Source organism: Callorhinus ursinus, unplaced genomic scaffold (assembly GCF_003265705.2).
Source record: "Callorhinus ursinus isolate GAN/ISIS: 27379988/994484 unplaced genomic scaffold, GSC_fseal_2.0 scaffold10, whole genome shotgun sequence".
In the NCBI taxonomy this organism is placed as follows: Eukaryota; Metazoa; Chordata; class Mammalia; order Carnivora; family Otariidae; genus Callorhinus; species Callorhinus ursinus.
This window is the reverse complement of record NW_027397072.1, coordinates 45,759,880-45,784,684: the sequence shown is the minus strand read 5'-3', so window position 1 is coordinate 45,784,684 and position 24,805 is coordinate 45,759,880.

Sequence of the window (24,805 nt, the reverse complement as noted above, 5' to 3'; positions counted from 1 at the left end):
GGTCCAAATAATTTAATAGGTATTCATATGTTAACAACTTAATAGCTGTTTGAAAAAAATATTACACAGAAAGTGAAGGAAAAACCAATTCACATAAATGAAAGGAAAAATAATATTTTTATTTCATTCTTATATAACTATAGTTACTTACTGATAAAAGTATATGTCTACTGAGCACTGCACAGCTTCTTAGATCTTGGAATCTGATTGGACATTACCACTCTCATTTCCCATTCCTTATTGATTTTCACACAGGGCTTGCTTTTAATTGCTGCATCCATAAAAACAAACAAAAAACAGTTTAAGAAAGACAGGAAGCCATTGAAAGTAATGTTGCACAATCTAATATTGAAACTGATAACTATTTCAATCTGATAGTTGGGATGGCTTTGACTTATGGCAAGTATTGTGTTTCACTTGAAATTCTAAAATATTCTGTATTGCCCCTAGAATTTTCTATGGGACCTGGAGTACCTCAGTGCACATTTTGATAGCTGCTTGTGTTGTGGCGTTTTATGCTAGTTGTGTTTAGTGTATAATTCCCCTTACCCTCTGGAGATACAACTGTCTTGTACCCCACTGGCCTTTTCCACCCAGCCCATGTTGATAGGTAGAATTCACTTACCTCATAAGTAAGTGAAAGCAAGTAAAGAGACCACACAGAAGAGGAAGAAGTAGGGAAACCTTGGCCCTTGATAAAGGGGAGGGGACAAATGTCCTCTAAGCCCTAGCATCTTCTTCTTCACCCAACAAGAGACAGACTGGCCAGCAGTCCACTCAGGAACTAGAGAGTGGAATGAAAAAAAAAAAAAAAAAACACAACAAAGCTTCACCACTTGACCAAGCTGGGGTTGAACAGACTTGTTCAGATTACTCTCTGAGCTAGGAGAGCAGTAAATACAACACCTTGATAACATTCAGTCCTTAATTTGGGCATGAGTGGGATGTACAGGGAGATAATTTATTCTGAGAACAGCATCCTCATATCCCCTTTCTTCATTATTATTTTTCCAACTAATTTGATTTCTCAGGCGCCAGAATCAGTCCTCACACTGTTATTTATGGAGGGAAAATAAAAACAGAAACAAACAACCAACCACCCCCCAAAACCCAGAACAGTTGGGAAGTGGAACTAATCATAAGAAATACATATTTTACCTGCATGGACAGTTAGCAAATACATGGTTTGTGAGCTACCCTCCCCCAAACTCTGGCAATACTACTAATCAATCAAAGTGTGCTTTCTCAGGGAGCGGGGAAGGAGCCTGACAGTCATTCCTAATAATACTGCTCCTCAAAAGATTACTTAGAAATGAAATTTGTTTACCAGCTCAGGCCTACAATGATGGGATTGCTCATTTCCATGAAATTTAGCATATGTTCCATGATGTAATTCTAAGGACAAACTATTATGTTTTTTTTTCTCTCCAAATCCCATTTTTCTATTCTTCCTACCCCATTCTAAAGCTACAATTTTTATATTAATTAAAATCTCTAATTATGGCACAAGCAAGTTGGTATGCTAGTCGTTTCAGGTGGGTGCTGGAAATGTCCACCCATTAGGCATTGACCTAATGAATTTAACTATGGGAAGGTGACCTTAATTTTATATTCTAGAATGACAACACATTGTCACCCCTCTGCACTGACTATATCTTAATGATCAGGAGAGACTTAAGGTTGTAATTAACTCTGAATTTAGGAGTTTTTCCTCCACTTCTCAATTGTGGAAACACATTACCCTGAGAGAAAATGGTTTCACTGTATCAAAACTCATGTGAGATTTTCAGAATCTTGACTATTATTGTTCATAATAAGAAATATAACCATATGAATGTTAGGCTGTCAGTCCATCTCCTTCCCAATAGAGAGCTTCCCTTAGGAATTTAAGGAAAGATTGTAAGACCACTTAGAAAGGATTTGGAACAAGAGCAATCAATGTAACTAACAAGCATAATCTAGACCAAATCAACCAGATGCTATCTTTGGCTGGTCTCTCTTTTCTCTTGCCAGCCAGTGCTATAATATAAAATTTCTCAAGTTGTCATTGCAAATCTTTTGGTGTCTGGGTAGAATCCTAATCTCTTCAAAAAGAGAGCCTCTATAGATAGGAATTTCAAACACATCTTGACTTCAGAGGCATCTGCCAACCATAAGCATTAGGACAATCTAAGTAGGACAACCTGAAAACAAAACTATTTCAAATAGACCTGAGATGATGTATTTTCTACTCTTCAAAGACTCAAGATTCCCATAAATTCTTTGCAAATAGTACTTATATTAAATACATGTAGCTGGAACTACAAAGATTTTGTTGTTGTTGCCACTGTTCACATGACACATTTAGTTGTACAACTCCAAGATACACTTCCACTGTGTGCTAATATATGCACAAAAGCAAGTAGGATTTTTTTCAGTTTTATAAAAATCAAATTTTAGCTAAGTCTTTCCAATTTTAAATGGAACTTAGCTAGTTAATTTTCTCCATTTTAAAAGTAGTTATCCAAGGAAATATCTCCATATATAATTGTCTTATATGTAAGCAAAAAGAAATATATGTTCATCATCTGAAATCCCATCACCATTGATAGTCACAACATTTTGGTTTGCAAATACTTTTCTGTAAAGGGTCATATAGTAAATATGTTAGGCTTTAACCACATTCCTTAACCACTAATTTTAAGGGTCATCTACCTTATATAGTAGAGTTTATAAGAATACAAAGTAATTTTTCTATATTTTTATTTTCAATTTGGATTCACTTATCCACCTATTTACTTTGGCACCAATAGCATACCTATACATTTACTGTGGTTTTATAATATATTTTGTTGTCTTATGAAGCTAATCTCGCACCATTATGATTCTTTTTCAAATGCTTTCTTACAGCTCTCATGTATTTGTAATTATAAATGTTCTCATAGTGATTTGGTGCAAATTCTCTAATATTACTGTACTTTTTATAACAAAATATAAGTCATGTAAGGAGTAACATCTTTTCTAGAGTGAGCAATTCTATAGAAATATATGAATCACTTCTCCATTTACACAGTTATTATTTTATATCTCTCAATAAAGCATTGTGGTTTTATTTTTGTTGGGGTTGGACTGGGGTGCTATGTTATCTCTGGTAAAAATTTTTGGGCAAGTTCTTTCCATGTTTTATTTTAAGTGGAATATGAATGATTTCCCCCATGAAATTGTATTGGTCTGGCATTTTGGGCAATAGGAGATTAGTTATTTGGCAACCTTCTTAATTACTTTCATAATTATTGGTTAGTTCAGGGTTTTTAAATTTAATAGAATTTCAAATTTAATAGAATTTGAATTTGGATCAGTGAGCATGATGTATATAATTCTTTTTTTCTTTTTAGACAGTTCCTTTATGAATTAATAGTAATTTTTATAAATATCTCATGGAAGCTGATAAACTATTTTCTGTTGTAGAGTACAAAGTGCCCTTCCTATTGAGAAGGGATTTTTGTGCGGTCAGAATACATGTCATAGTAATTGAGGGCCTGTTTGTAATTGAGGGCCTTTCCATAGCACATACCTACCAGGTTGGAGATGCCTTCATCATAGCAGTGACAAAAAGGAAAAGACTCAAAAATGGGGTGAGGGGGAAGCAGCTCAGCAAAGTGGTAAAAAGCTTCTCGTGCATGATTGCAGAGTTTGTTTCTCAACTCCAAAACTAGATAAGAGCAGATTTGATCTGTTTTGTATACTCAATTAATTTGTTTCAAGATGAAGCCTGTCAATTTGCAAAATCCTGTCCTTAAATCAAACTACTAATTAGGCAGTTTTTATCACCTTAAGAAGAGAACCTTAATGAAAAACAGCCACATTCACACTTTTTTGCCTTGGATGCTGAATGAGGCATTCAGATCTCTGTTTTTATTTTATAAACCCCAGTCAGTGTGGTTGAATTTAGCTGAAAAGGGGCTGATGCCATTATGCTTACTTCATATTAAGCCTGATCAACTCTATTGATTCATGGACAAATCTTCCTTTGCAATTTCTTTTTTTCCCCCTAGCTATCAATATTTATTTTTAGTTAAACCAGTTCTCAAGATCTCTTTTCTGGATTATTACGATCACTTCTCAACCAGTCTCGCCATTTCTAACCTTGCCTCCTTATGATCTGTTAAGGGAATAACTAAAATGATCCTTTCCACCAGAGAATTTTCATTTAAAAAATTTTTACACTTGTGGGTGTCTGGGTGGCTCAGTCGATTAAGTGTCTGCCTTCAGCTCAGGTCATGATCCCAGGGTCCTAGGATCAAGCCTGGCATTGGGCTCCCTGCTCAGCGGGGAGTCTGCTTCTCCCTCCTGCTCTGCTGCTCCCCCTGCTTATGCTCTCTCTCTCTCTCTCTGTCACATAAAATCTAAAAAAAAATTTTTTCAAAAAAATTTTTACACCTGTTTTTCGGTCTTTGCACAATTTACTACCTCTGCCTAAAATGTTTTTCCTTCATAGGACCACAGTCTTATCTTCCTCACTCCCTTCATGTTTCTGCTCAATTTTCCTTTTTCAATGAGCCATGACTTTGACCTTCTTAATACTACACTCTGCTTCCTGATGCTAGCATTTCCAGTCACTTTTACTTGCTCTATTTCTTTTTCTATAGCATATATTACCCTCTGACATATTATATGTATGCGTGATTTATTGGCTCACTCTTACTTCTTAAATATAAGCAGCAGTTCATGGATCTTCATCTGTTTTGTTCACCAAAGATCTCAAGCACTAGACCAGTTATTTCCATAGTATGCACTCAATAAATATTTGTTGAAGGGGTGCCTGTGTGGCTCAGTCATTAAGCGTCTGCCTTTGGCTCAGGTCATGATCCCAGGGTCCTGGGATCGAGCCCTGCGTCGGACTCCCTGCTCAGCAGGAAGCCTGCTTCTCCCTCTTCCACTCCCCCTGCTTGTGTTCCTGCCCTTGCTATCTCTCTCTCTGTCAAATAAATAAATAAAATATTTAAAAATAAATAAATATTTGTTGAATAATCGAATAATGGTATGATTTTCAACTCACCTGGAAAAATGTATTTTTTTTTAAGATTTTATTTATTTATTTGACAGAGAGAGACAGCGAGAGAGGGAACACAAGCAGGGGGAGTGGGAGAGGGAGAAGCAGGCTTCCCGCCGAGCAGGGAGCCCGATGTGGGGCTCGATCCCAGGACCCTGGGATCATGACCTGAGCCGAAGGCAGACGCTTAACGACTGAGCTACCCAGGCACCCCTGGAAAAATGTATTCTTAAAATGTAACAAGAAACAGCCAAACTTTCTATCATAATTTAAAAGTCCAAATACAAACATTTAAACGTGCAAAAAAAAAAAAAAAAAAACCATTAGACAAACTCTAGTCCTATGTTGCCTTGATGGAACTCGTTATACTTTTATCCACATGGATGTGCGAGGATGCTCCTGAGCCCTATCTTGAGATTGTGCTGAGCATGAAGCCCTAGTACAGTGCTATACTCAATTGTACATTTTATGTAGATAAGCATTCATGAGCCTGCATTTAAAACAAGTAGGCATATTAAAAACAGAACAAAGCCACCCATTTCCTAATCAAGGGTGCATTTTCATCAATTCAGATGTATACATAGAGATTGCAAGAAAACTTTTGTTCTCAAGTTTTTATAAAAAAAGTTCACCCAGGCACACTGGTAAACAGATTGTTTAACTCCAGTGTGTCAAAATATGGGAAATGATGCATTTGAGTGTGTTTATTTTAAAATTAGAAACTGTCAAAAAATTAAAAAGAAATGTGAATCAAGTAATTACAAATCAGTTTTCTTTCTAATTGCCTGAAATAATAACAGACATAATGATGCTTCCTGTCACTATAGTCTCATGGGATTTTGAAGAATTCTTTCACCACCATATCCTCAAAAGCAGTACATGTTCAACTCTATAACTGGTGTTTGTGTACTTGTGTCACATCAGCCAGAAGGAAGAGACAGCAGCGGTACCCTATCTTATCCTTCAGGCTCCATGTACTCTGGCCAACTTCCAATGCCTACGGTCTGCGTCCACCTCTCTGGAGATGCTTTTCCTGCATCTTAGGAAGGCCCTTTGTCTTCAGAGGCAGACCACAACCAGCGGCTCTCAGAGAGCTAAGTATCCTGTCTCCCTCATCCTTCTGTAGTGATTCTAATGCATATATCTTGCACATTTCCCAGAGTTGCCCCATAGGATTAAGCTCCTTCATGGCTTAAAGTAACACACCTTTTATTGTCTGCTTTCCCTTCTAAGTATCACTTGCTCATTTCTCCCTAAGTTTCTTGAACTGAATCTCAAAAAAAGTGCTTTCACTTAAATCATCAAGTTACCAGGTAATTAAGCTACAGCCAGCATAACACACCACCAGTAGACGACTATGATACATGGAATATTTCCAAAACTATTTTTCTGTGCAAATGTAACACCTTATAATGACATTGTACACATTTTATTTATGAAAATGTACCAGATAGCTTCATTTTTCTCCTCTAGATTTATTTCCACCCTTTTATACCTTGTTCTGTCCTGCTTCCAGGATAACTCTACATGCATGGACTGCATTGAAGGGCTCCCTTGACCTCTGGCTTCAGATCAGTTAGCCAGTGGAAGGAACTGCAAGAGGGGAAATGTGAAAGGAGAATGGAGTCTGGGTATTTATTCCCATTTTCCTCTCTTCCACTTATGGACTGGCTACAGTTCTCTCCCACAGGCTACCTTCTTGTCAGACTGCTCTATCCATGCAGCTGATCTTCCCAGTTCTGGTGACCACTTCCTCTCATTCTCCTTGAGACTTAGGAAGGGTAATGGCTTCCTACTTTTACTAAGCTAGGATGCAGCACTTCTACTGTTGGTAGGAGTAGAGAGACCAAAATTATGATAAATAGTTCCTTTTAAAATGCTTTCTAGGAGGGTGCCTGGGTGGCTCAGTCAGTTGAGCGTCTGCCTCCAGCTCGAGTCATGATTCCAGGGTCCTGGGATTGAGCCCCATGTCCCTCCCTTCTTCCTCTCCCTCTCCCTCTGTAGCTCTCCCTGCTTGTGTTCTCTGTCAAATATTAAAAATAAATAAATAAGTGAAATGCTTCCTGGGTTATTCAGTTTGAGTGTTCCTTTGCTTCATGACAGGTCTCTGACCTTTACAATAAGAAATAAATTTATGTGATAAAAAAATTATAACTCCAGACCACACAAAGTTACAAAATTCAAGTGTTCCTCCCTCTAATTTTCATTCCCTGGAGGTAAACCTTCAACTATTTCTCTCCAAATAATATATTTTTACTGATATATTTTTGGTTAGTTGATACCTGATAAGAGCTATTGATTCCTTGCTTTGAAATACAAAAACCTGGCTTATCCACATTTTTGATACCCCTCTTCCCTGTGTTTCATCAGTCTTGGCAAGTTAAATTATTATGCATAGATCTTTTTCTATCTTTAGGATATTAAGTGGTATAATCCAACTTCTCTTTAATCATCCATCAACTTTAGAAAATATGTCTTCTCTCCCACCATAAAAGATGAGAAAATCAGTGGCTCCGTATTTTTCTATCTCTTTTAACTTTCCCCTTCACTACCCAATTTCTGTTAGTGGTATCATAGGCTTATACTATTAAGTTCATAAAATTACTTTTTTTTTTTTTTTTTTTCAGAATTCTGGCCATCAGTTACTCAGTTTTTGGGTTTTCCTGAAATTACAATACCTTTTTATTCTTTTCTACTAAAACAACGCTATGCCTTTATCTTATCACTAAGCCCATTCAGATTTTAACCACACAGTTTGTTAAAATGAGTACAGTTTTACTTCGTGTTTTTACTAATTGCTGTCTAAACCTGTCGTACACCTAATCTTCGAAGCTTGTTTTGCATTGCCCTCTTCTTGCGTCTGTATATCCTTGTTCTTCCTTCTTGGATTCCATTTTAATATTCAGTTATTTTCTCAGTAAAAAAATACACAGAAAATAAACTTTCTGGGCGCCTGGGTGGCTCAGTTGGTTAAGCGACTGCCTTCAGCTCAGGTCATGATCCTGGAGTCCCGGGATCGAGTCCCGCATCGGGCTCCCTGCTCAGCAGGGAGTCTGCTTCTCCCTCTGACCCTCTTCCCTCTCGTGCTCTCTATTTCTCATTCTCTCTCTCTCTCATTCTCTCTCTCTCTCAAATAAATAAATAAAATCTTTAAAAAAATTAAAAAAAAGAAAATAAACTTTCTGAGATCTTCTATGAAGAAAATGTTTTTTCTCTTCATAGTTCATTGTTACTTAGACTGGATCTAAAATACCAGTTCAAAATAATTTTTTTAAAAAACTTTGAAGACATTGCATTCTATTGTTAGGATTGCAGTTTTGCTGAAGTGAATATTTTGCCTTTTTTTTTCTTTCTGGCAGATTTTGGATTTTATTTAATTCGTTTAGTGTTCTGTTGATTTTTCTTCCTTTGATAATCACATTTTTAACTTCTGAGAATTTTCTTTTGTTCTCATATTGTCCCCTTTATCCTAGAGATTCTTATTTCTTTAAAAATGCAATAAGTTCTTATATAGCCCTAAAGATAATAAGTAGATTTTTTTAAGAGATGTTTTTCAGTGCATGACTTAACCATTTCTCCGGGGTCTGTACTGTGCTTGCTGATCTCAGGCTTTTCTGTTCTGCTATTTTTTTTTCCTTGAGTACTTACTGCTCATTGGCTGCCTGTAAATGAAGGACTGGACTGGTTAAATTTTAGCAGGATCCGTCTTTTCCTATGCAACAGTGCTTTCAAAGAGTCTTTTTAGGAAAATGCAAAGATTTATCTCCATTTCCATGTGCACTGATTGGTCATATCACGTGGAGGGTTTTCTGTACACTTGTGTATGTCATATGGAGTTTTCTAGGTACATTAACTGAATTTATTATACAATAGGGTTTTCTGTACATTGCTTGGGCTTGTATGGTAGGGTTCTTTGTGTACTCACTGAGCATGTCTTATGGCATATTGCTTAGATATATTATATGGATATATTCCCTAGTTGGGAATGTCACATGGAAGCTTCTATAAATGCTGGTTGGGCATGTTATATGGAGGTTTCCAAATATACTAGTTGGGTATGTCATAGGTAGTTTATTTACAGATCACCGTTGGGAAGAATTAGGTAGGCTGGCCAAAAATGAGGAGAGTTTTGTTCTGCTATGTTGATACCCAAACCAGAAGTCCTAGCCTTTCATAGATAGCTCATCAATTTTCTTAACAATAACAGTTCCTGGTTTTAGCCTGAGATTAAATATTCCTTCCAGTGGTGAAAATGATTCCCGTGAAAATGATTGAGGGAAATAGAATAGGGCTTCATTAACACAACTGAATCTAAAACTTTCAAATACATATCAGTGTGAAGCTAGGAACCTTTTGGAGACCCCGCTTCCATCTCTGCTACTTTTATTCATGGTGTATCTTCTGAGCCACTGTTTTCCTTACTTTGTTTTCTCTGACAGTGAAATTGTATTCACTTTTTGTCTTCCTACTAACATGTCTGATCTACTGATGGTCCTCCATTTAATTTTCAGCATAATTATGGGTTTATTTCCATTTCTTAGAGAGAATATGGGTTTAAACTCAACCTCAGGCTCTACCATTTACTCCTGAGTGACCTCAGGAAAGTTACTTGACTTTCATATACCTCAGTTTTCTCATTTGTTCATGATAAAAAAATTATAAAAATAAGGCTATTAGTAATGTCTACCTCATAAGGATAACATGCATACTTATCTCAGTGATTTAATACTCATTTAATACTTAAAATATTCCCTGGCACATAGTGAATACTAGATAAATGTTAGCTATTGTTATTCTGTATTATTCAATTTATGTGATTTAAGTGGAATTTTGAGAATAGAGCTTGGTTGCTATACCCCTAGCTTGAACCATAAGACAATAAGGTAAATATTAAGTTAAAAATTATTTTTTTAAATAAATATAAGAAAAAAGGATAATTTGAACCTAAAGAGAAAACATAAGTACTTATTGGTGCCTGTCTGTGAGTCTTCATTTCTCAACAAACACAACTGAATATTGGGTTGCTTCCTAGAGTTACCCAACTCCTTGTGCTGTGTCAGATGTAATGAAATTCCAAAGAGATAATTTAAAAGCTTTTCATTCTTTTCAGACCAAAAATTCACTAATTTTCCAGTTCTGATAATAAGTCTTAAAGTTGAGATTAAAGATAGTTCTGGTCAAAGAGCTCTAACTATACTTCCTTCCTATTTATACTAAATTGGTTGAAATTTTGCACTTGATAACAAATTCTAAGCGCTCTTTAATTATCACTCAATTGTAGCATACAGTAAAATTATGTTATTGCAAGCCCTGTAGCCTTGCGACATAACATTGTTTCTTTTCTGAAATATTCATAAAGGTATCAACTTTTATTTTTCCTATTGTACATGTATAAATATAATTATAGCCGCAGAAGAGTAAACTGTAGCATATGTTCTCACTGATTTTTTTACAAATACATATTTAAATATTTTTCTCATTCCACAACATTCAAAGTGTTGCTATCTAAAGTAATGTCAGTTTTCAAATAACATTAATTTGTAATTATATTATTTTAAATAAAAGGGATGATTTTTATAATCTGATTGGTGTTTTAATGCAACATAACTATAGTAACCATTGTCCTTCTTCAAATAACGTCATTACTAACTAGAAAACATTTTGCCCTAAAGAGTAAGAAAAGAACACAGAGAAAATGTCCTAATCTGGGACACCTGGGTGGCTCAGTCGATTAAGCGTCTGCCTTCAGCTCAGGTCATGATCTCAGGGTCCTGGGATAGAGTCCCACATTTGACTCCCTGCTCAGCTTCTCCCTCTGTCTGCCACTCCTCCTGCTTGTGCGCTCACATGCTCTCTCTCTCTCTCTGACAAATAAAATCTAAAAAAAAGAGAAAAAAGAAAATGTCATAATCTTTCTCAGTAGAAGCTGATATTTCAGACACAAGTTGTTCTACATGTTGTTTATACCATTTAGTTTAAACCCAGGATTCTGACAATACAATGAAAATTACCATAATATCCAGAAAGCCAAAAGCATCTACATTTGAATAGAATCAAAGAGAAGAGAGGAATTAAAGAAATGAGCAAAACACAGGCATATCTTTAGCCCAGGTTTTTAAAGAACAATCTCATAGCACCAGTCCCTTCCTCTCTAAATGGCAGCCGCAGCAATGCAGCCATTCAATTAAACTAAGCATGAAGTGAGCATGATTTCCAGGTGGCCTTCATTAGTGGAATAACATTCAATGACTAGTTAAATTTGTCAGGAAGTGAAACATTTCTTAAAGAAGAAGCCTATACAATTGAAATTCTGCCAAGAAACTAAGAAGGGAGATCTGAAGCTGATATCTACCTACTACCACCATCGTCAAGCATGTCAATATTTTTTAAATGAGCAAACAATGATAAAATGATAATGAAACTAATTTTACCACACCATCCTGGGAGAGGGAGATTTTCTATAAACTTTTGCTATTAACAGCTAAGATATTCTGAAACTATTTACCATTAAGAGATAAGCACAATGAGAAAAGGTAGGTTTTAATATACAGCATAGAATGTGGAAATAAAACCACCGATATAACAATCCCAGTATAATAGCATTTGCAATAGTCAACTTTATAGTTAAGGTTACAACTCAATTTCATATCCCTGTTTCACTTATAAAAACTTGGTAGAAAGTTCTTCAAGATTAAAACTTTTAATACTTGGTCTCCAAGTAAATATGAATGATAAACATGAATGTTTTTCAATTTTAATAAAGGATTTTTTCTTTCCCTTTCTCCACATTTTCTCAACAGAGGCACTCAGACAAATAGAGTGAACAATGAGGAATTTAAAGTGCATGAATTTCCTAACTAAACTTCAGACATTTATTATAGATCCTTTTCTTTTAAACAATACCTAAAGTTCAGGGAATTAAAAAATTTTTCTTTTGACAAAAAAGTGGTCCTCCAAAATGAACTATCTATATGTTCCAAAACCCACTGTGATCAACTGAAACTTATGTCTTAATGAGAGAGGAGCTGAATGTGATTATGGGAAGTTTAACAGACCCATATCATAGTTCATATACTACTAAAATAACATACAATTTTTGCTTACAGACCTGCCCTACAGTTCCACCCCCTTCTACCCAGATGTTACCCAATGCCTCCTTGGCAGAGAGGGATTGATGAGTCTTACCAATAAATTGGACCTCTGATACTTGACAATACTAAATTCTCTCTATCCCCTTCCATCAAATAACCTCCTTCAAGATTTATCTGATATCCCAGGAAGTATCTGGCTCTGCTCCCATCAGTTATATAAGTTAAACTTACACAAGTTATATAAAACTATTGACACCCATTAAGACCTTCCCTTAACTTTAAAGATTGCTTAACCTATCCAGTGCTACTAACCATGAATCAGAGTTCACCCATCCAAGGGGGCTTTTGTTAATGGAGATAGTAACTTGAGAGGTGGGTGGAGAAGGCATCACTTACCTTTAGTGAATAGGAGTCAAGGATATTAATTATCTTGCAACATTCTGTAGTCACACAAAATGAATTGTACTGTCCAAAATGTCGGCAGCAACGCCTTGAGAAATAATGGTTTATGCATTATCTCACAAGATTTGGTCATTTAAGATGTTATTCATGTTAGACCTGCCCAGTCCTAGGTATCTTAGCAAACTAGAGCTGTGGAATATTGCATAACTTGAAGTTGAAAATGACTATATTGCTCAGGATCTTGAATGAATTTCCAGAAGATGCTTCCCAATTGAGTATGGGAACCTAGGAATGGTTATTTGAGATTTAGATATTCTGTTTCTAAAGGACTTTGAACATTCACAGATAAGATGAAGTCAGGAATATAAGTACCCTCACTCCAGTTCATCAACATGACCAACAGACTGTAAAGGTGATGGGGAAGAGTAGGAAAGAGGTGCAGGCACTGCAGAAGTTTGGGAAAAAGAAAAAAAATACTCTCCACACATAAAAAATATAGGGATAAAGAGAATATTCTTTGAGTATGGACTTTGTTATCTGTCACTCCCAAGTCCAAGTCCCCTATTTGTTGCTTAATATAAATGACATTAGGTGACATCTTCTAGAAGATCAAACTTGTAATATATACAGTACAAGTGAAAATATGGAAAGAAGGAACCAAAGCCCATTTTGGAACCCCTCATCCTGAGAAGAATAGCACCATTAGGAAGTAATAATAAGTAGCACTTATTAAATGCTTACTCTGTGCAATATGCTAATGTAGTCATTATTTCATTTAATCCTCACAACTCTAATAGGCTTTGTGGGCCATCTTAGATACAAGGATCATGAAGATGAGAGAGGTAGAATAACTTGACGAAGGTCACAGTAGTAGCTGGTACATGGTAACATTGTTTGGACCCAGCTCGTCTTTAATTGATATTAGAAGCTCTCGGCCCTACTCTTCTAATCTTCCTTCTTGGAGATCATGATACATTGTCACTGAAAGATGCAGTATTACAGTAGTGCAGAGACAAAGCAGGCCCAAGTCATTGATAGAGCCCTCTTTGGGCTTCTTTTTCGCTGGAAAGAATGAGCAACACTTGAAAAGAACAGTGCTGCCTAGAGTCACTTGATCACTATGCCAGGCAGAAAGCCAGCAGGAAGGTGACATCTTGTCTTTGGTACAACACATAAAAGAGCTTAGACAAAGTGTCTGTGGCAACCTTGGAAATGAGATGCTTAACTCTCCTGTATGGGAGCATAATTGAAGGTCCAACAGCTGCCTCTCTGAATCCCACATTGCATTCATGGTCATGAACTGTTCCTAGCCAGTGATGAAGAGCTGCAGAATACCAGGGCAGGTCTAGTTTTGTGAAACATGGGACTACTCTATTGGCAGACAACTTTGGCTTGAAGACTTCTGATTGGTCTGGCCCAAACTTACATAGGACTATGGTGCAATTTGAGACTCTTGCTACCCAAGCCTTCTTCCTACTATCTCTCGATCAGTGGGGTGACACCTGCATTGAGATTGTGGCTTGAAGGTTTTCCCCATGTTCTTCAGCATTATTCCATTTCTCCTTCAGAGATATTTCCCCTAACTAATATCTTACATGTCTAATCCCATCTTCGGCTCTGCTTCCCAGAGGATATGAACTAACAGTCACAGATTATCCATGACCTCCAGTAAGATGGCTTCTCCAATCTCAGAGAAGAAACAGGATATGATTTCCTTTACTGGGATGATCAATGGCTCTGTCTTCCCTAAAACTTATGTCCCTTGGGAGTTTGGGGTGCTAATACAATAGGACAACCATGAAAAGGAAATAAAATTGGTATAAATAAGGCAAGGATTACAGGGTAAGTCAAAGGACAATCAAAGAATTAAAATTAATCTTTTGATTAGCAAAGAGTATAACTGATGTCACAAAAGAGACTGACTGATGGAGGATCTATTGAAGAGTTCTCCCTAGGAAATAGAGATGAAAACCATGAAAGAGCAAATCATAATAATGAAAGACAGAGACCCAAGAGTCAACATATTAAGTGATAAATGATCCTAAAGAAAAGACCAAAACTAATAAATAACAAAGATAAAATAATCAAAACATTCCTGAGCTGAGGAAAGAACTAGTTGTACAGATGAAAGGGTTTCCCAAGTTTCAAGTTAAATTGATAAAAGAACACCCCAGCTGCTCTTATTTTCAGTCTAGTCCTTATTTTTTATGCAACAAGGTCTTTTCACATTTCTGGAGGGTTTTCTTCATTCAGTCACCCTTACCTCCTTAAAGTGGGGGTTCAGACAGGTTTTGTCAAACTTTGTGTGAGTTATAAGAAAAGTAGCCTCAGGACTCTTTAATAGATTCATTTTTTGTCCATATTAGGAGAGGCAAACTGATGTTAGCTACCAAACTCTGTCTCCTTCCCATCAAATATCTCAGATGCCTTCCTTTTCAACCAGCTAAAATAGTCTGTTTAACCAAGTTGATCAATTGACAACTGAAGATAAGTACTACAGGCAGACATTCAGTATATAGGCATTAGTTATTACCAAAGTTCTTCATAGGATTTATATTTATTCCCTAATGACTGCTTCCTACTCAAGATCCCCAGCTTTGCTCACATTTAGGATTGAAATATGTTTGGGAGTTGCATCAACTTAAAATTTCAGTTCATGAAATAGGTGGAGAAATAGAGGAAGGGGCACTATAGGGAATAGAAATGGACTGCTGTCCCTAGTGTTCTCTTTTGGTTTTGTTGTTTGCTTATTTGTTTTGTTTTGATTTTTTTTTTTTTTCTACTCAGGCAACTTGAAGTTATCTACCTCAGTTCTCTTCCTAGCACAGGTGCTAATTTAAAAAGCCCACTACCACAAAGATTCTACATTAAATGTGATACCTTACCTTTGAAGTGTACAATGGAGACCTGCTTTGTTCAGCCACCCATTGTATAGGATTTAATGAGATTTGAAAGGAATTACTTTATGAGTGTAACAGACAGGAGTCTTGGTTTCAAGCTAATAAACGGAAACTGACTGATAAAGCAGAAAAGTAGTTAAGATGTTTGAGAAGTTGACATAATGTTGGAATGACTAGAGAACCAAGCTTAAGACTAGGCTTTCAGTTTTCAGTTATTACCTCCCAAAAAGACTATCAGAAAAACCTGTTGATCATGAATGGCTAAACTCATTAGACCTACAGAAATAGGGAGAAGACAACCTTGAGAAATTCTTAATAGTATCTCAGAAGGGGGAAGTCAGGGGTAGATATTCCTAGGGTTTTTAGTGTCTGGACTGAATGATTTTAATGCAAGCATCTTAGTAGAATTGTTTTGGATTGGTCATGGCTTATGACACAACAGCTTTGGAATGATAGGCGGAGTGAGGCAAAAAGTCTTAAAGAAATTCTTGAAGAGTAACCTGTTAGTCTGGCTACAGTATGCTGTTTTAGTTGTTTTCATCAGCTAAAATTTTTTGGAGCAAGAAATTGGTTATTTTTGCTAGTTCTTAGTACTGATTAATAAAGGAACAGAAAGGAATCCTTGATTCCATATTGTTTATCCCAGGGGCAGGGAAGTGTGTCTGTTTAACTGTTTAACCAGGGACAGAAATTTATTTTGGTTTCTATTCTCATAGTATTGATACCCCCAAAAATTGTGCTTCCAAATTGTCCTGATAAAAATAAAACTTTTAGCAAGTAAAAGTTGTTTCACCAAGCATTAGAATAAACCATGTTACTGCCGCATTGAAATTGCTTATGTACTGGAACTATAGAATGTAGGAAATCATTGCTATTACCAGAATCAAATATATCTGCCTCTGGCCAAAAAAAAATTTTTCCTTAGAGTTTCTCATTTCTAAATTATAGTCTTGCACAGGGATATCTATCTGATAGACAGAAGTGGAGGTTAGCTCTCAAGTTTGTGTCTGAGAGAGACAATTCCAAGAGGCAAAGATTTTAGGTTTTCTGGATCCTACTGTAAGGATTTGAACACAAAAGATATGTTTGCTATCTATAGTATGTTAAAAATACATAATATCCAGAAAATATGACCAAAAACTATTAAGGTTCATCCCCTGTAGGCCTAATAACAATATATGCTGTTATCCATCCTTTTAAAAAATTAATAGCATCAACTACAAAAGCACAAATTGATTAGTTCTAGTACAATTCACCTATTTTGTATAAAAAATAAATAATTTTTTCATCAAAGTAGAAAAACTCCAATCTCCTCAACTATTGTATCCAACTCTGAGTCTGAATCCCTGGATGATTGCCATTTCTCCTTCAGTCATACCCTCTCATCCTAACTTTGTGTCCCACTTGTAAGCTTTAAAGTCAATGGCTTTATGAAGCCTTTATGAAGCCATTCATATAACACATGCTATATGAAATAGCTTTAGAAAAGAGAGTAAAACAGGATTATTAGCTAAAATGTATAAACATATATATGATACAGAAAGGAAGAAAATGTGGATATTTCTTTCTGCAAGACCATAGTTGTTGACATTATGGCTTGCCTCTTCATTACCTTTCCACATTCCCTCTGTCCTAAGCTTGCTGGGGTTCTTTGCCTAAAGAGTTGTATTAGTAAGGATAAGGTTAGGCTTCTGCAACAAAAAGATCCAACAGTAAGTCAGTGACTTAAAGATATTAAAACTCTTTCTTTCATGAGAGAGTACTTATGAGAGTATTCATTCAAGGTAGCATCTGGCAACATGTGGCTTCCAAGATGCTCCAGTCACTGTCGTTTCTGGCTGGCAGGGAGGAAAAAGGGGGATATTTGTGGCACAGGATTTCCTTTTAAGCAAATAATATAGAAATGAATATATCACTCTTCCTCACATTACTTTGGTAAGAATGATGGCTGGGAAATAATGTTTCTTGCTGCACCATCGCACATCCAGAATAAAGGAGAAAATTGTTTTGGGGTGATAACTAACTGCTTCTACCACATGAAATCACTCAAAATTTCTTCCCCCTATCCCTTAGCCTGAGAGGCAGAGACCAAGTAAGTGATTTTCTACCAAGATTCAAACTTTCCTCTGAGAGACTGCTCCATTTTCTAGACCAGTGTGGAGGGACTTAGGATGCCTACATGTTTGGCTCTCACTATGCAATGTGTCTGCCAAGCTATATTTATCAACCATAAAGATGATATTTGCTGCTCCATCTGCAAATAGCATCTCTGTTCCTTTACTTATTCATCGGGCTTTACTTTAAATTATACCAATCTAGTCAAAGCCACAATTACCTGTTGTCTGAACTATCAGAAAGACCTCCTCTCGCCACCCTCCCCCCATCCTCTACTTGCCCTTTGAATCCATTCCTCATACACAGCTAGAGTGATCTTCTTAAACATCAGTTTGATTATACATTGCTTTGTTCAAAATCTCCCAATGACTTCAGAACACAATTTAAGGGTGTGACATTCCCACTGAATCTCTTGATGTCATATACTACTGTACACTTTCTTGTTACTAAACATGATTTTCCTTATAGCTCTTTCCATTTGCTATTCCTTCTGGCTGGAGTTCCCTATTCACAGGTAGCCTGGTAACTAATTCCCCTACTTCCTTCAAGTCTTTCCTTGAACAAGACCTTAACAATGGGTTTTACTCTGGCTGCACTGTATAAACTAAGACCTTCCCCATTTCTTATCAACATTTTTTAACTTTTGAAATAGTCTTTTGAAAAAATTGCCATGCTAAAATTGAAATTTTATAAAGGTTCCAAGAAAAAAAGTTAAGCAGAAGACAGGGAAGGTAATTTTCATATAGAAAAATCTACAATGATTTGCTTTTTTCTATTTGATTTTTTGAAATAGTTGGGATTTTAGTTTTCTACTATTCTTGATGAAAGTCGTAATTTTTTTGGCTATTCTAAAAATAAAGTGATATATAGGTATAGAAATAGATATAGATCCTCCGGACTCTTCTTATTTTAGTAGTTACTTTCAGGTAAATAGGGCTTGTGTTTCTGTTTGCATTTCATTATGCATATACCTCCTCCTAGGAGAGCAATTTTAATTTTACATAGAATGTGTCTTAAAAGAGGGTTAGATGACATCTTTCTGCCAAAGTTAGTGGTATAATTAAAATGTGTATGAGGCAGATAGATGGCAATTGACTCCCTGTGGTTTCCTCTAATACACATTTCCTAAATCACGGGCCTTGGTTATGACTACAGCAGTGTATTGCCTTCTCCCTAACTATCTTCTTCACAATTGCATGCAACATGCAGGGGATGGATTTTGCCTTAACTAGCTGCAGGAAAGCAAGATGTAGTTCAAGGCCTGCATGCCATTTTGTACACTTTCTTTAACTGAGGATATACAATAAAATGAAAATATCAAATTCATGGAAGAGGGCAATGGTTCTCCATTTCCAGTGAGGTAAGTTTTAGAAAGTAAAGTGACAGTTTTCCAAATAAGCTAAATGTACTCATTTAGGTTTGGGTATCACAATTTAATGGAATGTTACCTCAACTCAGCTGTGTCATGAAAGCTGTCAACTCTTAACAGAAGACAGAATTGGATGCTGGTAATTGAACATTAGAGCTATAAAGGCAAAATCATAAAGGCACAACACCAAAGCTTAGGTCTTTAGAGAGGGGAAAACTTTGGGTAAGTGACCAAGGAAAAAGCATGTCTGTATTTACTACAGTTGCACACACATTTGACCTAAGCCTGAGAACATCCACTCTCAGCTATATATATGAATGACAGCCTGTTCAGAGTAGCATTATCCGTAAGAGCCAAAATATGGAAAACAAATATGGATCCAGAGACAAGAGAGAAATAGTGGTGTATTCATGCAATAAAATTATATATAGCAATTAAAACTCATGAATTAGAGCTACATACAACAATATGAATGAATCTCACCAACATAACAAAAAGGAAAATAAATCAGATACAAAAGAATCCCTACTGTATGGCTCCAGTTACAGAAAATTTCAAATAAGCAAATCTGTAGTGTTGGAAATTTGGATAGTGGTTATCTTTAGGGTGGGTGTAATGTGATATGATTGAGAAAGGTTATGGATAAGGTTCTGGATTGATGCCAGTGTCTATTTCTTGACTTAGGTGATGTTTAAAAGGGGAGTCACTTTAGGTGAATACCTGAATACCTAAAAGGTATTCAATGAGCTCTATATTTTTTGTTTTGTTTACTATTCTTTGTGTGTGTTACACTTCAATAAGAAAAAAAGTGGTTTTTTTTAATAGAATGCATAGTCTATTTGAAAGGACAGGTTAGTAAAGTTCTAGCTAATAGAAATTTTATGGTAGCCCTGTTGAATCTCAATTGTTGCTAAACACAAGCTACAATAAATAAATAAATAAATATTGGCCGCCTAAACCTACATTAATATAAAATCACAGACAGGGGGCATCTCAGTTTTTGACTGTAGTCACTTTTGCCTACTAGGAGATGGAAATTCCTATCTTGGAAAGGTTATCTTATAGCTGAGATGGCTGAGAAAAAAATGAACTGTCTTGGATACAGAAAGTGAGGTCAGCACCAGGCATAGTGTGGAAGGAGACAGCAAGAGTGAGCTGAATTGCTTTGCCTAGAAAAATATCAGGAATGGAATTAGGGTAGTTTAAAACTTAGTGGGTGGGAGAGAAAACTGGAGTGAGACATGCACCGGGGTCTCTGTGTCTTCAGCACAGTTAGTGCACACAGCTCAGTCTGTGTTTCCATCTAGTTTTATATGAAGCAAAGAAAAGGAAACAGCAACCAGAGGCATGGGTTGGTCAGTGCTAGTACAATAAAAAAAAGCATAAGCAGGAAATAATAGAGTGCAAACAGTAATTTAGAGTGACATAAGCCTTATCAAAATAACAACAGCAACAAATAAAGCCTAGCAGTACTAAGAGAGAAGTAAGTGGCCCTCCTTATGTGAGACAGGTTTTGGGCCATTTTGGATAAATTTTATAAGTCAGGGTGAATCCAGCAAACTGGAAGTTTTAGAGACATCTGGGATACAAAAATATTTGCATAGTATCTCTAACATAACACTACATTTCATCCTCCTCAAAATTCTGTAAAGTAGTTATTAACCTTGGTTTATACCTAAAGGTATTGAGACTCAGGTCAGTTAAGTCATCCTTGTCATTCATGCTAAGCAAGTCACTCTTGTCCATGTGTCTCATATGTGATGGAACCAGACATCAAAATTACTCTGTATTCTTTCCACTTCTTTCATTACCTCAAGAGGATCAATAATTTCCAAAACTAATTTCATGTAAACTAAATTTAGTTATCTTTAACCAAGAATACCATATTTTTTTCATTGGATCCAAGTATGGTACGAATTGTTTCATTCTAGCTTTTTTTTTTAAGATTTTATTTATTTGTTTGACAGAGAGACAGTGAGAGAGGGAGCACAAGCAGGGAGAGTGGGAGAGGGAGAAGCAGGCTTCCCAGTGAGCAGGGAGCCTGACGCAGGGCTCGATCCCAGGACCCTGGGATCATGACCTGAGCCGAAGGCAGCTCCTAATGACTGAGCCACCCAAGCATCCTTCATTCTAGCTTTTTTGAGAATATCTTAAGTTTGATGGTCAGAAAACCCAGAAAATAATAAAAAAGGAAAGGAAGGGAAAGGAAAGGAAAGGAAAGGAAAGGAAAGGAAAGGAAAGGAAAGGAAATTCATTTATTATTCTCATAATTCAGATATATTTTATAAATGTGAATAGAATAGACTATCAGTCTAGGTCTCGCTTCCATAGTACACTTCTAAGGGAGCAAGAAACAGTGAAATTTATTGCTAAAATTATATGTTACTGAGAACAGCAATCCTTTATTTTAAATGTTAAATTGTTTAAGCATACAGATCCCATGGAAGTAGTAACAAATTAGTGAGCAGACACCTTAGTAATGAGAGACTCAAGAATTCTTTAGGAACAAGGTCCAGGCTTTGGAGTGAAACAGACTTGGGTCAAGAGAGTGTTAGAAGGCCAGCCCTGCCATGTACTATGTACCTTAAATTGTGGTGCTGTTTCCTTAGTTATAAAAGATGAATAATACCTAATTAATAGAATTGTTTGAAGATTCAAGTTTATAATGTACTCAAGCACCCTAGCACAATACCTGGTATATGAGAAGTACTCAATAAATAATACTTGAACAAAATCATGATGGTATTAGGTTCTCTGGGTTGGTAAACTATAGCTTGCAGAAGAAATCTGGCCAGCCACTTGCTTTTGTAGATAAAGTTTTATTAGAACACAACCAAGTCCATTGTTTATGCATTGTCTATGGCTGTTTTCAAATTACAACAGCAGAGTTGAGTAGCTGTGATATAAAGACAGTATGGTCCACAAAGCTGAAAATATTTACTATCTGGCTTCTTACAGAAAAAAATTTATTTCTAGGGTATAAGGAAAAAACTTTGGCAGCTGGACCCTGAAAATATCATCCTTTGATGTTAGAATTTTTCCTATAAAAGGGACATTGCTGCATACAAGATCAATTTTTATTGCCTTAATTTGAATAAATTATTAAATTTAGACATAATAATAATTATTCTCTCTGGCCAGACTTCTTTCAAATATTGACACTAGCATAAGAAGTTCAGACATTAGTTTGAATAATCAAGCAAAGTCATTATTATTACTGAAAAGAACCCAAACCTACTAAACATGTAAAATAATAATATAGGGCTTTCTATAAAAACCATGAGCTTTGTGATTAGACTATCTGATCATTATTAGCAAAAAGTACATTATGAAAAAAATAGGTTGTTATCTTTTGTTCACATAAAAACATTTAAAAATAAAATTTTTAAGAACCAACTTTTATCATTACTATTTAATAATAGTATTAACAAAAATTAAGTGCTTATTATTTGTCAGTCTCAAAGTTATATAGTAATCTCTAATCCAGTCTATTATTATTCTGAGAGATGGAATACTATTTAATATTTTCTTGATGTATTTTTATATTTTCTGAGTTTTTCTCATCTGTCTTTAATAATTTAAAGTAAACAAAAGCACTTTGTACAACTGAAAAAGAAGACAAATCTAGCTACCTAAACTTATTTAAATTATACCTGCTTCAACCCCGGTCACTGAGAAGTTGGGGGGCAATGCTTTAAAGACAGTCAAAGATAAAAATAAGGGAGAAAGGAGGCCAGAAATGGAGTTACCATTGATGAAAGAGCAAGAGATAGGAGTGAAAATAAATAGCCTAAAGAAGCAGGAAATAAGTTAAATCATCATCATTGCTAAGCTAAGAAGCCCCCATGCAATTAAAAAAAAAAAAAGGATTAGAGGTCATACACTATCTCAAGGGCAATAACCAAGTAGAGTAGGGAAGGAAATGAAAACAGAATTCATACAAATCATAGTGAGTTTGAAGAAGAGAGCCATGAAAATATATTTGGCTTCATCAATAGGTACAGTGAGAAGCTAAGTGAAGGTAGAAGAAAAGATTGTCAGAAATCATTTTAGTAAGAATATGATTGATACAACCAATTTGAAGTGGAAAGGGAAATACATTATTTTCCATGTTTGTATTCCAAAGAGAACTGTCATATGGCTAGAAGAATGGAATGCAAGATATGTAAAATATAATTGAGAATAACTCTTATATTCCACACATGTGAGAGAGGAATGAAAGGAAGGTGGACAGATTACATAAAGCATCATCAAAACTTTAGCATTCTAAAGAAATTTCATGTGATTTCTTAGGATTTGACAAGGAAGAGGTTTACGTGAGATGAGCCAGTAGCTAACAGAAAAATATTATCAAATCCACACTGATAAACCAAGGAAAGTGAAGGCAAAACTAATGTAGGGGATTGTCATTACCTTTAGCACTGAGAATCCCATTAAAATCTTCAGTCCTGGACAAACCCTTGGTAGTCAGGCCCTACCTTGGGAACTGAGGTAATAGCCATATTTCATCTCAGCAAGGAGATCCCTTCAGCAAGTCATCTGCCCATTAACAGAGAATGCTTAATCCACAAAACCCCTTTCCTTAATGCCCGAATATAGAGGTGGAAAAACTCTCTTCTGTACAGACCAATATCCTTGATGAACATGAATGCAAAAATTCTCACCAAAATACTAGCCAATAGGATCCAACAGTACATTAAAAGGATTATTCACCATGACCAAGTGGGATTTATCCCTGGGCTGCAAGGTTGGTTCAACATCCGCAAATCAATCAACGTGATACAATATATTAACAAAAGAAAAAACAAGAATCATATGATCCTCTCAATAGATGCAGAAAAAGCATTTGACAAAGCACAACATCCTCTCTTGATCAAAACTCTTCAGAGTATAGGGATAGAGGGTACATACCTCAATATCATAAAAGCCATCTATGAAAAACCTACAGCGAATAGCATTCTCAATGGGGAAAAGCTGAGAGCTTTCCCCCTAAGGTCAAGAACACAGCAGGGATGTCCACTATCACCACTGCTATTCAAAATAGTATTAGAAGTCCTAGCCACAGCAATCAGACAACAAAAGGAAATCAAAGGCATCCAAATCGGCAAGGAGGAAGTCAAACTCTCACTCTTTGCAGATGATATAATACTTTATGTGGAAAACCCAAAAGACTCCACCCCAAAACTGCTAGAACTCATACAGGAATTCAGTAAAGTGGCAGGATATAAAATCAATGCACAAAAATCAGTGGCATTCCTATACACCAACAACAAAACAGAAGAGAGACAAATTAAGGAGTCGATCCCATTTACAATTGCACTCAAAACGATAAGATACCTAGGAATAAATCTAACCAAAGAGGCAAAGGATCTGTACTCAGAAAACTATAAAATACTCATGAAAGAAATTGAGGAAGACACACAGAAATGGAAAAACGTTCCATGCTCATGGATTGGAAGAACAAACATTGTGAAGATGTCAATGCTACCTAGAGCAATCTACACATTCAATGCAATCCCCATCAAAATACCATCCACTTTTTTCAAAGAAATGGAACAAATAATCCTAAAATTTGTATGGAACCAGAAGAGACCCCGAATAGCCAGAGGAATATTGACAAAGAAAAGCAAAGCTGGCGGCATCACAATTCCGGACTTCCAGCTCTATTACAAAGCTGTCATCATCAAGACAGTATGGTACTGGCACAAAAACAGACACATAGATCAATGGAACAGAATAGAGAGCACAGAAATGGACCCTCAACCCTATAGTCAACTCATCTTTGACAAAGCAGGAAAGAATGTCCAATGGAAAAAAGACAGTCTCTTCAACAAATGGTGTTGGGAAAATTGGACAGCCACATGCAGAAGAATGAAAGTGGACCATTTCCTTACAC